At 37.7% G+C, this 15,464-nt stretch overlaps 1 long non-coding RNA gene across 1 annotated transcript in view; it reads right to left on the bottom strand.

Moving 5' to 3' along the window:
- LOC141987480 (uncharacterized) overlaps positions 1 to 14,878 on the bottom strand; it is an 83,719-nt gene extending 68,841 nt beyond the window's left edge. The window contains exons 1-2 of the long non-coding RNA XR_012639549.1: positions 14,814 to 14,878; positions 11,193 to 11,337 (exon numbers count right to left, since the gene is read on the bottom strand). This is a non-coding gene — a long non-coding RNA (uncharacterized LOC141987480). The remainder of the gene's footprint in view (positions 1 to 11,192; positions 11,338 to 14,813) is intronic.
- Positions 14,879 to 15,464: the final 586 nt, after the last annotated feature.

Raw genomic sequence — 15,464 nt, 5'->3', positions numbered from 1 at the left:
CAAATCTAAAAAAGCCTATATAGATATCTTATTCAGTTTTATCAACTTGTCCTAAGATGTTTCTAGAAACACCGTGTACCTGGCTTCAATATGTTCTTTTAAATTAAAATAACATTGTTAATGTACATTGCTAGTTCCTGAAATGTATCCTACCTTTAAAGCTGTACTTGCCTGTATGAATGTTCTCTTTACTCTAGAGTATTGGGGCAAAGATTATATTTATTCTTGTTTTGCTTTAAAAATATTTGGCATTACAAACAGCACTTTCTCTAAATTCTATATGTATGAACACATTTGTACATGAATTTCTGATTGTGGATGATGCTTGTCAAATTTTGCTTTTGTGAAGATTTTTCCCTTTTTTTGCCCCCTTTCTCCTTTTAGTGATTTCAGTGCTTATGAAAGATGCCAGATTCATTGCCCTGGAGAATGAATGTCTGTATTAATCCAAATAAGAGATGCAAACACAGGCTGGAGACAAGCTTCCCATCCAAACTACAGTACACGTCAAATATGACCTTAAAGGATCCCATCTAGGGCGGAGAGAGGCGTCCATTCACTGTTCCATCCTTAGGTTCTCTGCTGAAATTCTCAGGAATGTTGCTAATTGTGGGTTTTGTGGCATTGGACCTTGATTTTAAACAACCATCAAATGGCAATGACGTTTGGCCACTACCAGCTTTGGCTGATTTGAAATAGTGACCTAGAAGTGAAGCAATCCATATCGTTATAATACTCCACTGCATCCTCAAGTCCTTCTCATCATTTGTTTTTAATTATTCAGCCCCGGAAGGCTTGGTTTAAAACCAAACAAACACATTACAGTATGCTGGAATAAATGGAACAAATTTCCTTCTGGAATGTACAGATTAAAATATGTTAAATTTAATGCCTAAAGCATTTAATAGTGTTCTTATAAGAAATCAAAGTTGATCCCTTAGGACTCTATTCAGAAAAAATTATGAGTTCTGCAATTCTGTTGCAGGCTCCTACGTCTTCTGCCACTTGGCTGGTAGATAGCAATGTGATTGATCTCTTTTCAGTTACATGTAGACATCAAGGCCACAGTAGTCTAGCCAAAGATGAAGAAACACTTAGTGTGTTAACAGCACTGGGGCAAAGGTGAGCATGACGGAGCAGCAGATAACCCTACAATTGCAAATCAACCCCAAAACATTCTGCAAAAATCCAAAGCTTCTACAAATAAATCAAATCCCATTTGTAACCAGAAAACTGCTCTTTCATCCCTAAAACTAAAGAGATGAAGATGAAGCTGGCCTAGTACAGTAGTCTACAGTACATTTCCATGAATACATCTGAGTTCAAGGAGGCAGAATCTAGCTCCTGTGACTTCTTTTGTGTGCACGGAGGGGGGGCAGGAGAAACAGAAGCTGCTGAAAACCACTTGACTGTTGGCTCAATTCAAAACCCACAGATGTCAGTAAGAGTCTTTCCATTGACTTCAATGGACTTTAGATCAGGCCTTATAAGAGGTGGTGCTGGTTGGATTAATACTCTACTAATCTGTGTTTAGTGACTGGAGCAAGGTAGGCAACAGGCCCAGCAGTGTGGGAGATATTATTCCTAGCTATGGGTCAGGTCAGCCTCTATTTAAAAACAGCAGAACCATTGTAGACTGCCATATTGTTAAAGAAGTCAAAAACTCTTGTCTACAACCAGGCAGGTAGCAACCCTAAAAGTCAGCTACCATATTCATCATGCAACACTAAGTCTCTTTGGTAAAGGAAATCAAGAATTTTCACTAGTCACCAGGGGAAGCTGAAGAATGTAATAAAAACATATTGACATTAACTAAAAAGGTTAATTAAACATTTTTATAACAGCAACAGAGTTCAAACAAAGTGCTTCCCTAGTTTATACCAAGCTGTACATGACTACATTTCACACTATAAAATGTTCCATGCAATAACACCTAGTCAAGGAAAATTCCAGGGCAATGTAAAAGATTTTTTCATCACAGATGAGTGATCCTGACTGAGATTTTGCAAACCTCTCCAACTATATCTTGGGTTCACAGAATGAGGCTGAGTTCATTGCAAATAAAATTAGAGCACTAGTCTTTTTTTCTGTTTACAGATTATTCACAAACCAATCTTGATTTTTGCTAATGCATTTCTCATTCATAAGTATTCAATAATTATGCAAACACATTTCAGCCTACAAGGTGTTCACAAGCTTCTCTTCACTTGTTTGCTATTCATTATTCATGGTGAATGACTGGCCAGCAAAGTCAGATGGTGCTTCCATTTCAGATGGCTGGACATCTGAAACTTAAATCAGGGTACTAATGAGAAAAAAACAACAAACAGTGAATAACAAATAATGAATAAGAAACTCACTTTGTGCACCTCTAGCCTTGTTCTGTTATGAATACCGGTATGTTTATGGAGAACAGAAAAAAACTGTTTGTGAAGCAAAAATAAAACGAATGATATGAACATGACTGAGGGTGGGAGAAGCCTCTGCCAAAGGCTTCCTCTGTGACCTTCAATAAGTCACTTAAGGTCTCAGACTCAGGAAATTATACCCATTTCTTCTGAAGAGGACCTATATCCTACCGTTTGTCTTGCCTAGTTACACAGACAACTCTTCAGGACAGGGATTAACTCTTACCAAGTGTTTACCCCACCTATCATGATTCTTCAATTTCCACTGGGATCTCTAAACGTTAGTGCAACACACACAATAGCTATGGGAGAAATTTTAAAAGGCACAGTAATTACCTGAGTTGGAATTTGGCAAAGGCCATGGCACTAATCCCTAATCTTACAAATATTACCATGGAGTCTTACTAACCATAGTGGTCAGAGCCCCCAACCCTCCTCAAATCCACTTTTTCACTAGGATTTTGGATCATCACAAAGTGAGAGTGCTGTTACAGAGCCGTGCTTACAAGCATTGCAGCCCCCTTATGCTGCTCTGTAAGAATTTCGTGGCATCCACCTCAGGGGAATCCCAGTAAATTCCCACTCCACAGAAGGAAGAGGAGATGGAAGAAATCAAACTTCTTTGTCTCCCTGAAAAACCTTCTGTGCACTTTAATCACTAGAGATGAAATCAATTTGTCTCCTAGCTAGCAATCTGCCACATGATTTGTCAAGACATCTCTCTCATTCAAAAAAGATATTTTCTTCAAATTTCAGCAAATCAAATGCAAGTGCATTGGTTTTATAAAGCGCTTGTCTTTATAGTTCAGAAATGACATTACCTGAGCAAATAAGTCCAAAGAGGAACACTCATAGTTTACAAATGAAAGATGAAAAATGTATACATCAAGTATTATGCTCTAACAACAAAAGGGCCCAATCCACCAGGCATTTCCTTGCCATTCACAAATTAACAGAAAATTCATATTACAAATGGACTCTATTTAATTATTTGACCATATATTTGTGGTTTGATACATTGATCTCATTCTCTCCTTGAGAAATTATACATCGGACAGTGTCATTTTGTTATATGCAACACCCAGAAAAAAACCTTCACAAACATTCAAGGAGTGATTTTATATAATCTATACTACCATATTTGGCTAGGCATCTGTATTATTTCTTAGAAGACCAAAGGTTCTTTCGATTATAGGTCTGGTAAATTTATGTGCCTCATTATAAAGTAATTCTGTTGGAGTTTGGGGATTAAGAACTGCAGTCATTAGCCATTTCTTCAGAGAAGAACCACTGTGACCTAAAAAAAGGCAAGATGTAAATAATACTCTCATATTTAATACATATTCAATGTTTTATTTACAAGAAATGCTCCTACTTATCTATTAGCCAGTCTCCTTGAATTTGACCATCTTCAAAAGATTGACCTAATCCTTATTGTCTGAGTTTGAATAAATCATGACATGATCCTGGGAACTTGGCAAATACATCAATGATTTTACATCTGGCATCATACACCAGCTGCATGTTGAGGGAATGAAAAGATTTTCGATTTCTTTACCTTGCCTCATTAGTCATTATGTGGTGATGCATGCATTACCACATGCATACAGCCTGTAGCTCCCAAGACAGATACAAATCCAGCAATGTCATAAAATTCATGCATTACTCGCTGTGATACTGATTATCTTGTGGAAAGCTAATAAGATTATTAGTTCTGCTGAAAAGTGCATCTATAAATTGATATATGCACTGTCAGTGGGAATATTAACTTACTGTGTGTCAGTGCAAAAAACAATGAATGCAGAGGTAACCTTCAAGTGTCACAAGTACTCTATCAGCCTTCAAATCATTCCACAGATGGAAACAATGGTTTCTTTGCCAAATCTATGTCCACAGATGTTTTTTTCAAGTAGCTCTTAAAAACCTCTATGCTCAGAAGTCATCTGATAAATTTAATTAGATAGGCATGATGAGCTTTTTTTAAAAAAAACTCAAAGGAGCAACTTCCCAAACTGATAAATCTGAGGGTTTGGAAGTGTGATGGGAGTGACCCACTGTAGCAGAGGTCATTTTGCATCCTGCTTTGGAAGTCTGTCCCTCACGGTTTTCCATTTAAGACTTAATGTTTGAATATTGATTAAAGTCTAAATATTGATTATTGACTAAATTTATCACTCTGCATTACCTAGTTAAACACAGCCACTTGTTTAAAATAGCAATGGTTTTGCTCTCTGCCTTCATATTTGTCATTACACTTTTATACTGTACGTATTATCCTGTTGAAAACTGACTATGGGCCTGATTCAGTGTTCCTTGAAGTCAACGGGAATCTTTCCATAGATCTTTCCATTGTATCAGGACCTCTATGTGAAACAAACTTTCCTGCTGTAAGCATATTGGTGTTCATTAAATAACAAACCAAACGAATGAGAAAGGAATAAAAAAATTTTAAAATATGCAGCCATGCAGTGTTCCCAACTCCCGCCTCCAGGACACGTCTCCAAATTCCTATGTTCATAATACTCTCCCTTATGAGGGATTGTCTCTAAATTATAGTCTTCTACAAAAATCTCTCCACTCCTGCCACAGGTTATTTTACAAATGGAGCTGAGTGAATAAATTTAATCAATATTTAGCATCTTTCTCTTCATGAAATATTTACAAGCTGATCACAAATTTCCTCAAATTTATTCACATTCATTTGATTAATATCTTATTAAATTTATTTTCTCTATGGATTGATCACAGATATTAAAAAGTTGTACTATTGAACGCCGATTGCTCAGACGAAGGACATGATATGGTTTCTCTTGATAACTTAACAGGGATGCAAGCACTTTCAAAATAAACGTGTGTGTGCACAAACAGCATAACAGGGTTAAAAAAAGAACTAGATAAGTTCATGGAGGATTGGTCCGTCAATAGCTATTAGTCAGGATGGGCTGGGATGGTGTCCCTAGGCTCTGTTTGCCAGAAGCTGGGAATGGGTGACAGGGGATGGATCACTTGATGATTACCTGTTCTATTCATTTCCTCTGGGGCACCTGGCATTGGCCACTGTCGGAAGACAGGATACTGGGCTAGATGGATCTTTGGTCTGACCCAGTATGGCCGTTCTTATGTTCTTAATATCCGGTTTCTATGAATACTCACACAGTAACTCCTCACTTAATGTCTTCCCGCTTAACATTGTTTCAAAGTTATGCCACTGCTCAATTAAGGAACATGCTCATTTAAAGTTGTGCAATGCTCCCTTATAACGTCGTTTGGCTGCCTGCTCTGTACACTGCATGTAAGATTTTGTGGAAGAGCAGCAACTTTACAAGGGAGCATTGCACAAGTTCCTCTTCTCCGCCTCCTCCATCCCAGTGCTTCCCCCACTTAGGACTTTCTGGCAGCGGGGAAGGAGCAGGGATGTGGCATGCTCCGGAGAGTAGGTGGAGTGGGGGTGGGAAGAGGTGGGCCTGGAGTGGAGCGGGGACAGGAAGAGGCGGGCCTGGAGCATCCCCCAGCGACGTCAGCGCCTGTTCTTCTCTGGGTAAGCTGCCACTGGTGCTGCGAAGGTGCTTCCTAGTATCTTTGCCTGCAGTGGGCTGTGCCTGTGTCGGGTAGCCAGGGGCACTTCTCGACCACTATATAGTATAGTACTGTACAGTATATAATGCCTTTTGTCTGCCCAAAAAAAATTTCCTTGGAACCTAACTCCCCGCATTTACATTAAATCTTATAGGAAAATTGGATTCGTTTAACATCGTTTCACTTAAAGTTGCATTTTTCAGGAACATAACTACAATGTTAAGTGAGGAGTTACTGTATAAACGACTGATATTCACTTTCCTTTGCTTTTTGCCAACAAAACTCAATCATGAGAATTGAGAACTCATAACTGAAACACAAAACAAGTGAAACTTATATCAATTTAAAATTTAAAATTAACATTTCTAGATTTTTTTTTTTGCATTATTTACTTGGGTCTTGTTACAAAACAGGCAAGCAGGCCCAATCATCAACGGGTGTAAATCAGTGTATCTCCATCAACTTAAATGGAGTTATGCCAATTTACACCCACTGAGCACCTGGCCCAATACATTTAATTAGAAAGATGAAAAAAGTGTTTTATCAGTGATGGGCAGAAGGGCTTCTGGAAGCCCCCTGTGAAAATTCTGCCACCAAATGGAAGGGAAATTTGATAAAAAATTTTCTCTATAGCACTTCATCCCCTCCAGATACTACTAATGCAGAAGACTACTTAGCTTTGGGGCTAATAATACTTCAGGAGAGATATTTTTAACTATAGCATGGATCACATGGAACAGACAAGCAGTTATTTTCAGTATTTTTCTTTGAGGAAGATAACACAACATCCCTTTAAAAAACGGTTAGCTCCACTCACCACTTAAACTAAACAAGTTAAACATTGTCCTATGCTGTCAATATCCTCATTACAGTCATCTGGCACAAAGTACAAACATTTCTACCAAGTACAGCATAATATTAATAGATCTGGGTTGAAATTTTCTCTTCAAAACTTGGCAAAAAAGTGGCTTTTTGACAAAACAAGTTTTTCCCCAAAACCAAGAAAGTTTGTTGTTGTTTTTTTAATTTTCCAATGAACAACCAAACACATTGCCAAAAAACCAAACTTTTCTTTATCTTTTAAATTTTTTTCAGAAAAAATATTTCCACACTAGCTCTGGACATAAGTTTGTTGGCCAAGTGGCAATGTCTTTTCCCCTGGTTATGAGCTTCTCTGATTACTTCACTCTTCTGTCTTCAAGGAGCTGCAGGTCTGGTACCCAGGGTTTAATCACAGAGTAAGGGGCCAGTTTGTGGGTGCCCCTTATTAAAAAAAATTGTCAGCATATCAGTGTGTCTAATGTATGCCATTAATTTCAAAATGCATTTGAAAGTCAGTGGCAATTTCAGATTAAAGAAAGGAAGAATCCTGTCTGGTAAGCAGCAGCAACAGAGTTAACTGTAATCCAGAGGAAAGGCTAGTGTATAACTAGAGCCTATTACTCTTATAGGGCTCAGTTCAACAAGATGTGAGCATTGAGCACCCTCAACTCCCACGGAAGTCTGTGGGAGTAGAGAGTGCTTAGCAATTTGTAGGAGTCCTCAGTAATTTGAAGGATTGAACCCCTAATCCACTAGCTAATGTTATAAGAAAAAAAACTAATTAGTGAGATTTTTTTCGGGTCTATTTACTGCAAGAGTTCAAAGCAAGACCCCATCATTGATCTCAAACTATAATATAATCAAATTTGAGTCGGAACTAAAAGCTTCCTCATAGATCGGATCTTATGACAGCTTGTTATGAATTACAAGTCCAGGAGAGATACTGAACTCTACAGGTCTCCAAGGGACTATGAAAAGGAGATATTACTGAAAAATAAACCTTTATAATGCTAAGCAGTGAGCTCTCTGTTGTCTCTCTCAGATAGTGTCCATACACAAGAATGGACTTCTACAATAGTGTCTGAACATACCCTGCATTCATGTGTGACCACGTCTGCATTCATGCTCATGTCCACCCTATGTAATATGGATTCAAACCAAAACCTTTATAGTACTGAGGCAGAAAGTCTGTGTGATGAGTCAGACAGTCAGTCCATCAGATTGAGTCAGCAGAAGTTGTGCAAAAGCTTGTCTCAGCTCAAAATCATTCCTTGCAAATATTAAAGTATCACCAGCTAAAACAAACATATGATCATTTGCTACTTCTATCAGGATGAAGCCTGTTCTTCAGTCTTTTACCTAGTTTGCTGAAAACCAAAACTGCTGTAAAATGTGAGATATACTTTGAAATATAAGGGCTAGACCATTACTGGCTAAGACAATCACTTAGATTACCTCAAGCAGGTACTTGAGACTAATGGAAACTCAAATTACTCATCTTAATGAATTAGCTAAACTTAGAAGGGCTAAAATATGTTTTTCTTCTCACCTACAAACTAAAAAAGAGTTGGGGAAGGTGGAAATAGCTACACTTCAGCTGTTTGTGAACATCAGTGGGCTTACCCAAGACCCAATTCAGGAAGAAACTTAAGGATGTGCTTAACTTTGACCATGAGTAGTCCCACTGAAGTCAAGATTGCCTAGAGTTAGATACATACTTAAGTAACTTCACAAACTGGGGACCAAATTTGTCTATCCCATAAAGTAGCATATTGAGAAATCTCTTTGGCAGTATTGGAGAACTTGGAAGCTATTTTTCCCATAGATCTATCTTGTTAGCAAGAAGTACACAAGTTATCAACTTGTTATTTACTAAGAATCACAGCCCCCTCTGGGCCTATCAATCAGTGAAGGGGAGGTTGGACTATTTCCCACCACTGCAACCTCCCCTCTGCTGGACTTTCCAACTCTGAACCCTCCACCAGAATCTAGGTCAGTTAGATTCCATGGCACTGTAGCTAGCGAAATTCATGATTGTGGTTTCTGCTAAGTAACTAAGTATTCTATGAAAACTATGTAATTACACCACTGTCAATTTATTAATTTAAATTATTGAACTACATTTAGTATTCATTTTGTTTTCTAAAAAACAAAATCTATATGCAATCATGAACATTAAATGAAAAAATACAAGTAATCAAGCACCCCTTTCTACATGCCTTTAAGAATTCTATCAGGATTTTTAAAAGAGTGTATGGTCTGCACAAAACACACAACCCAAAGGCACAAGAGAAACAATGACTAAAAGCAGAGATTTAGAAGTTTCAGCAAAAGAACTGTACTTGAGAAATAGACAACAAATGGCCATATTGTACAGTCCTTACTCAGTTAAAACTTCTGTCTACAAATCCATGGAAACAAAGCCTTCTGTTGGGTGTGAATTTGGGGGGGGAGGGATATTTTAGCTGAATAAGTACCACAAAATTTAGCCCAAATAGTGTCTATGTAGCCCATCAGTAATGTTTGCTAAGTTGCACAAAACTGAAAGCTAAAAATGGAAAATTCGGCTCCTGGATCAATCCATTAAACACCAATATTGGGAAAGAATCCTTTAAAGATGGAATGAAAGAGACAGAAGTTTTGTCATATACATTGGTATACCTCCTTAGGGCAACTGTGAAAACACTCCTGTGCCACCCCACAAAGTTGAAGTTCCAGGATAATTCCCAGATCACTGGGCACAGGGAACACCCTTTGTAAATGCAATTTTGATATAGTGCTAGCAAGGGTCGGGGCAAAGAAAATATGAACAAAATCTTCCATTAAACTTCCATTGGTAAGATTTGGGATTCCAAGAGTCTGCTGCAAAATGATATATTTGTGTTTCTAACAAAAGAAAACCTACTTTGGAATTTAGTTCCCAGTGATTTTTTTAAAACTTCCAAGGATGGGAGGCTCATTACAATGAAATCAGCAGGAATGTTTTTAAAAGAAATCCTTTTACAGACTTTAATCTGAGGAAAAGGGATTCAAGGTCTGTTGCCACTGGTAGGAGATAATCTTGTAGGGTAGCAAGAAGAAAGTGCCTGAGCTGTAGATAAAAGATGAACTCCTGCAGCGGAACATTATACAAATGTTGAAGATGCTGGAAAGATGCCAGAACTCCCTGGTGATATAGACTGGAGACAAGGTTACACAGTCACACTCCCACTGAGTAGTAAAGGAAAGGAGTCCCAGATTTCTATCAAGCACAGCTACAGTAAGTGCCAGGAGGGACCTTTCAATCTTCAAATGTGTCAGAATGCAAGACCATTCACAGAGCGTTTATAACAGCGAACCATCCTTTGTTTATTAAAAGCAATGATAACTTAGAGAAGGCCGGAATATTGGCAAGAGAAATACCAGGACATTTTTATATCCACTTAATACATTACTCTGTGATACTAAGCCCATGCAAATAAACCGTATCATCAAAGCCAGCAAAATATATCCCTGTACAAGATAAGTGGAGGTGGCAAAATTTACCTTTGTTACCCTGCTCTGCTAAATGAAAGAGTAATTGTTATTATTTGACTTGGTAGGAGGAAAATAAAAATATGGAACAAGTAAAATAACCTATTCAGATGACACTGGCCAAATTCAGTGGTGATATAAATTAAAGAGAAAATAAGCAAGTAGTGGAACTTGGAGCACCCACTGAATAACAAATTACTGCATGTATGTAGAGCTATGCCAGGCATCTTCTCTGAAAAAAGCCAGGGTATTGGGGAGAGCCATCACGTGATGCCCTCTAAAGATCACAGGGTATGAAGCGGTCCAGCCAACTGTTCTCTAAAGACATGGATAAGAATAGGTGGCAGTGGCTTCAGGCCACCAGACTACACCCAGAAGACTTCATAAAAAGTAAAGGTCATGGGCCTTTTGTGGAGTAGGGCAGAGAAAAGGAGGACAGGCCCTACTCAACTTCACCTTCATATGAAACCAATCAGTTTTGCATGGGCTCAGATTGGTATTTCAGGTTTGTATTAACCAACTCTCTAAGCCAGCGGTTCCTAAACTTGTTCCGCAGCTTGTGCAGGGAAAGCCCCTGGCGGGTCGGGCCGGTTTGTTTACCTGCCGCGTCCGCAGGTTCGGCTGATCATGGCCTTTGTGTATGTGTATGTGTGTGTATATATATATATTTTTTTTCCATCATTTTTTATTGCTTCCACAGAAGCTTTTCAATATAAGCTAGGCTTGGGCAATTATTTCACTACTGTGAACAATGGAGTATGGAAAAACAGTACAGTACTAAAAATGTATGAGACTAAAATAACATGGAAAAATGTTTTCATGTGAACTTTAAAAACAGTCATGTACAACACTGTAAGACCCATTCATACTCACTTGTTTAAAGCCACTGTGGAGGTGTTGTTGAAACCTATTAACATCACTTGAGTCCAAGCAGCCCATCTTCAGAAACCATTCTTTGGTCAGTTCATAAAAATCCACCTTTCCTTAAACTCAAAGGCATTTCAGTCTGCTTTGTTCTCTTGGGAAATATTAAAAATAAAAAAATTGCAGAGAAAAATCATAGCTTGTCACAATACTTAACAGCTACAAATTGAGTCATTTAAAATAGTTTGCATGAACTTGATGGGATAAATATTCTGAGGTACTCAAAACCCTTTGGGAAGTGTCACAGGGATAAGCCACTGTGTGAAATTGCTATCTGAGTGAATACCAATTATTTGTGATTTACTGTAATTTACTTTTAAACCCAGGAGCTCACCCAAAAGCAGTTAGTGTATATACCTATTAAATGATGTATGGGCTTGATATGTGAAATATATAGAAAGAAAGCCCTTAAAGAATGTTCTAGTTAATCCAACTATTAAATGGAATCTAATGTTAACTACTTAGTATTGAATTACTACAGTAAAAGAAATGAGGGGAGGAAGTGTGTGTATCGCAATATTCTGCATCAAAGGGCCTGAAATAGAGCAAAATGGACCCACCTACATAACCTATTAGCAAAAATAAACAACTCTTTCAAAAAGCTGGATCTATGCAGCTGAAATACCACAGAAAATTGGGGTGTGTCATTAACTATTCTGAGAACAGACAAAGGGTTTCAGTCTGTATGGTTATCAATACATCTTTTATGAACATTACACTGTTAAATTCAATTTGTTAATTTTAAATAAGCTGCTGCGTAAAGCTGGTCAAAACCTCAAATTATTGTTCCACAGGAAATTCTGACTGTAATGGCATAAGGGCACCCCAAATATGCCCTACAATCAGACATGGAGCCACAGGTGAACTCCTGCCTCAGTTTCCCCTCACCCCGATTATAAACAAGTCTAAGCAGGCCTGTCTAGTACTAAAGAACACTCTCTTTAGAGGCTCTCATATCTTTAATGGAGGACAACATGAAAACAAGCCAAAACTTCAATCAGCTACTGCAACAGAAGCTCTCCACCTCTGGGTTAGTTTTATGTTTCGCCCCACTAGCCCCAGAGCACTGTTGTAGAACTGATCAATGAAATTTTTAATTGTTCACTTTATTAATATAACTTCATAAGCAAAATTTTATGAATGAAACAACATTCATTCATAAAACCGGTTACACCAATAACTGGGTAATTGAGTTTCACTTTCAATCCAATTGCTGCATAAATCGCTGAAACTTATGCTGTTTCAACATTGTAACTTCTGCTCACTGTTTGTCATTCATTATACTTGTCTCTATTGTAACTTCTGTTCACTGTTTGCCATTCCTTACACTTGTCCATACTGTAACTCATACTCCGTTTTAACTTGTCCCCAAACTCCATTTTAAAATGCTCACTTCATTTTGTAAAAGCTTACTGCAACCTTCATTTTTGCAAAACCCTGCTGTAATCTTATTAGTTTAGTTTAGATATGTGAATGAGGTGTGTATGGATGATGGAATCAACTTCCAGCCCCAGCCTGTCCTGATGAAATAAAGTGTAAACACCCAAAGGCTGAAGATGCAGACGACAGCCCTGACAAAAGAGGACACAAAGAAGCTTTCAGAGCTGCTACCCAAGGATCTTGGAGTGTGGCATCATGCCATTGTGTATGAGCAATGCCTAGCCAGAAGAATTGCCACAGCAAGTAAGAATAGCTGGGTGCAGGGGAAAATGCAGGCTATCCTCATCTCCCTCAGGGTGAAGGAATGGGTGTCTTTGATATTTGAATCTCAAAAAGAAAAAAATTAAGACTACAGTTCAAGAGTATTTTTCCCCCCTTAAAGTAGTTCACCCCTCCCAGCCCTTGGCAAAACAAATTTTGGCTTAATCTCAACTTCCTCCAGTGTAATATTTTAAAGTAGTATACCTCTAAGATAAATCTTTTTCTTTATTCTTTCTATACTGAGATTAAATAATAAAACCAGAAAAGACCACTGTGATCATGTAATCTGACCTTCTATGGCCAGTGTTGCACAGAATTTTCCTAAATTAATTCCTGTTTGAACCACAACATGTCTCTTAGTAAAACATCCAAACTTTATTTAAGAATTATTAGTGATAGAGAATAGTTAGTAAATTGTTCCAATAGTTAATTAACTTCGCTATTAAAAATTTATGCCTTATTTCTAGACTGAATACGTCTAGCTTTAGCTTCTAGCCATTGGATCATGTTACACTTTTATCTGCTAGATTGAAGATCCCCATTTTTCAAATATTTGTTCCCCATATGGGAACTAATAAAGGATAATCAACCCTTCCCCCCCCCTTAACCTTCTCTTTATTAAATTAAACAAATTGGTCTCCTTGAGTTTTTCATTATTAGGCATGTTTTCCACTCATTTAACAATTCTCTTGGCTCTTCTCTGACCCCTCAATTTTTCAACACTTTTTTTGAATTGTCAACATCAGAACTGGACTCAGCATTCCAGCACTGATCACACCAGTGACCAATACAGAGGTAAAATAACCTCTCTACTCCTACTCAAGATTCCTTTGTTTATACATCCAAGAATTGCATTATCACTTTTGGTCACAGCATCGCCTTGGGAGCTCATGTTTCACTGATTATCCATCATGACCACCAAGTCTCTTTCAGAGTCACTGTTAGAGTCCCCCATCCTGTCAATATGGCCTACATTCTTTGTTCCTAGATGTATGACTTTACATTTGGCTGCATTAACACACATTTTATCAAGCAAGCCAAATCACTCTATATTAGTGACCTGTGCACTTCATTATTTACCACTCCCCCAATCTGTGTTTCCTCTGTAAACTTTATCAGTAATGAATTTATGTTTTTTTCCAGGTCACTAATTTAAAAAAAAAAGTTGACTAGCATAGGACTCAGAACCGATCCCTGCAGGACCCCCCAAGAAATATACCGTCTCAGGAATGATTCCCCATTTATAATTACATTTTAAGACCTATACGTTGGCCAGTTTTTAATCCATTTATTGTGTGCCAGGTTGATTTTGTATTGCTCTAGTTTTCAAATTAAAACATCACATGATACAAAGTCAAATGCCTTACAGATGCCTAAGTATATTGCAGCAAAACTATTCCCTTTTTCAACCAGCACTGATAGGATTTGTCAAAAAATGAAGAAAAACTATGTGAAAATTTGGTATTATTTTCTCTTCCCCTCCCACTCATTTTTGTATTTCCCACACACAAACAATTTTCCCCCCCCCAAACAAATATTTTTGATGTGGTTATTTTGAAAATTAGAAGTTATTTTAATTTTAAAAGGCTCAAAATTGGCCCATTTTGAGGGATGGGACTTGTTTTTATGAATTCTCCAGACAAGTTTTTTTAAACCAAAACTCAACATATTTCATTTACTGACCATAAATTTAAAGAGAAATTTTTCAATAATCCTTTTGATAAACACATAAAAGCCACCAGAATAGCATCACATGTTTCACGCAGTGAAGAGAAGTTTTGACAATGTCAACAACTTTACAGAAAAAAAATCATTTAACAAAAGACCATTTTTCAATTAACAAAAATCTTTTCATTCAAAAAATTTTACCTGGCTCTGAGATATTCCATTTGGCTCTGTTCTCTGTAACATTAGCATTATACTTGATTCTGAACCTCCTACATCGGCCTATCATTGTACCTATAACAAAGCCAACATACGCCACTGCCCCGACTCCATCTCTGCTCAAGTCTTTGTTCATATATTCATCATCTCTCCTTAATTACTGCAAATCCGTCAAGTCCCATTTCTTCAAATCTCAGACTTTGCCCATCTTCCTATATCTACCAAGAAGAAGGAATGGTCATTTTGTGGTAAAGCAACTCCACTGCTTCCCTATTTCTTTCAGAATACAATTAAAAAGTCCCCTCATTTTTAAAATCCTTCATGACTTGCTCCAGCTTATCTGATGACCCTTGTCTCTTTCTATTCCCCTCTGCCTGAGTAACTTTTGTCCTTCTGTGCAATCTCACCACTATTGGTGTGAAACCCTTTCCTGCTATAGCTTCTGTCATCTGGAAAGGCTTGCAGTATCTCTCTGTTTCACTGGTTCTCATGCATTTCAAGTCTCTGCTGAATACATCTCTTTTCTGCCTTACTAATAGCTGAAGTAAAGAGAAATTAAGTGGTATTATTTTTGATTCTGCAAATGATTTTATGATACAGTCTTTATGAAAGGTGTTCTACTCAATGAACTTGGTG

The sequence above is a fragment of the Natator depressus genome, chromosome 5, assembly GCF_965152275.1.
Source record: "Natator depressus isolate rNatDep1 chromosome 5, rNatDep2.hap1, whole genome shotgun sequence".
Taxonomy (NCBI): Eukaryota; Metazoa; Chordata; order Testudines; family Cheloniidae; genus Natator; species Natator depressus.
Note: the sequence above shows the minus strand (reverse complement) of the source record. Positions and strands in the feature narration are given on the sequence as shown.